We start from the raw sequence: 1,923 nt of genomic DNA, 5'->3' as shown, positions 1-1,923 counted from the left end.
CTGGGACGTGCTCATATATCAGTAAAATACATGTTTTGATATTCCCGCAGCCTGTAACATGCATCACAATTTCCTGTTATTTGGAAGTTGTTTTGTAATTGCTTAGACAACTCTCGCCTTGTTTTTCCTCTATTTAACATTCAGGGAGAAAATATATGATGTTTAATAACAAATAATAATTTTAATTTTGTTTAAATATTACATTTATTTTAATCATTCTCAGATCCTTATTAAATCCATCTAGAAAAAAGGGTTTGTATTTATTCCTTTTAGTCTCTTACAGTATTCCTGCTAGAAAACACATCATTTTCAATGAGATGGCTGACAACTTTTCCAAACAACATGGTTGCTCTAAGAACCAGGTCTAAAATGGCTGTAGCAGCTTAAGTTTTTTAAAAATAAACCCCTAGTAGCTATGCGTATCGTGTTTAGAATAAACATAATGAGCATTTTCTTTGTGACCTTCTAGGCTGTCGGTTTGGATAGAGTGAAAGATGTTTTGCTTTAAAACAAAGACTTGCATGAAAGGCCCATGTATCACCTACAGTCATTAGGCCTTTTCATGTGGGAGCAATTTGTACAACTACTTGAAAATTATTAATACTTTGTCTTTTCTTAAGTGTTATTTCAAAATGCTTGGTAAATGCACAAAATCAATTAGTATTTTGAAACTGTACCTGTTTAGGAAATTTTCAGAGAGCGTATTATCAATCCTTTTCATATACGGTAGAAAACCATGTAACTTCCAGGTATAAACAAATCTGGAACAAAAGACTGTACAAAAACATAACGGATTTGGCTCTGAAAAGGCTTATGCATGTACATTGTCTGCTACCCTGAATACTAATGAATTTAATGAAACTATTGAAAGTCTGGTTACTTGTCTGCATAAATGTATTGAGACCTCTGTAATCATCTGTTTGCTGTCTGAAATCTCTTGTCAATAGTTTAATGACTTCAGAGCATATTCTTCTTCTTGTATAGGCTTCATATAATGTTTCTACATAATTAAGCAGCTTTGTTAGAGGAACTGCCATTAGTTGCCCCATTTCATTTGGTTTTGTTATCAGCCAACCAGAAAGAAAAAAGAATAACAAGAGAAGGCTACAAACGCAGTCTAGTGAGAGAAATGTGTAGATTGGGAAGATGGTGGGGTTTTTTGTTGTTTGTTTTTTGTTGTTGTTTTAAGATTGCCATATTAACATAAAGCACTATTGTTAAGTTGCACATTTTAAACAATTTTAACCATTTAAATGTATTACATATTTAAATACTCGTAAAGCAAACACAGCTGGCTAAAAATCTCACAATACATTTGTGAGCCTAACACTTTAAAAGCAGCTGTAATAAGTACATAATAGTACCAATTAATTTTTAATTGTCACTAAATTTAAACAACACTAGTGTTTCTGTAGGCAACACAGACAAAAGATGTGAGAAAAGCGCATCTTGATTTATTTTTTTTTAAGATTTGGTCAATTCAATATTCCATCTTCACATATTCTTTTGAAATACAAAATATTAGTTTAAATTTAATCTAAAGTTTTCATACTTAGGAGAAACCCTGAGGATTTTTTTTTAAATACATAAAAGAACTTTAAAATACTACTGATTACCTTCCTGCATTTGCCAGGTCTCAAGCCTGAAAGGATGACTGCAGACACATTTGCGTTTTCCTGCTGTACGAGACGCTGTTTCAGTCATGTTTTGGGTCAAACCTGAAGCTTCTGCTACCCTTTACATATAAAGTTAAATAGCACCTATTTTCCTTGGGGCATAGGTGGGTGTATAGGTGAACAAATGCCTGGTATTATAAATAACCTGTGAAATATAGGAGGTCTGAAACCACGGTATCCTTGTCACTTTTGAGCCCTGTCCTTGAGGCAGCCATCTTGTTGACAGGGGGTGTCAGCCATCTTGTTG

This window comes from Charadrius vociferus, unplaced genomic scaffold, assembly GCF_000708025.1.
Source record: "Charadrius vociferus isolate BGI_N301 unplaced genomic scaffold, ASM70802v2 scaffold213, whole genome shotgun sequence".
In the NCBI taxonomy this organism is placed as follows: domain Eukaryota; kingdom Metazoa; phylum Chordata; class Aves; order Charadriiformes; family Charadriidae; genus Charadrius; species Charadrius vociferus.
This window is presented reverse-complemented; position numbering follows the sequence as displayed.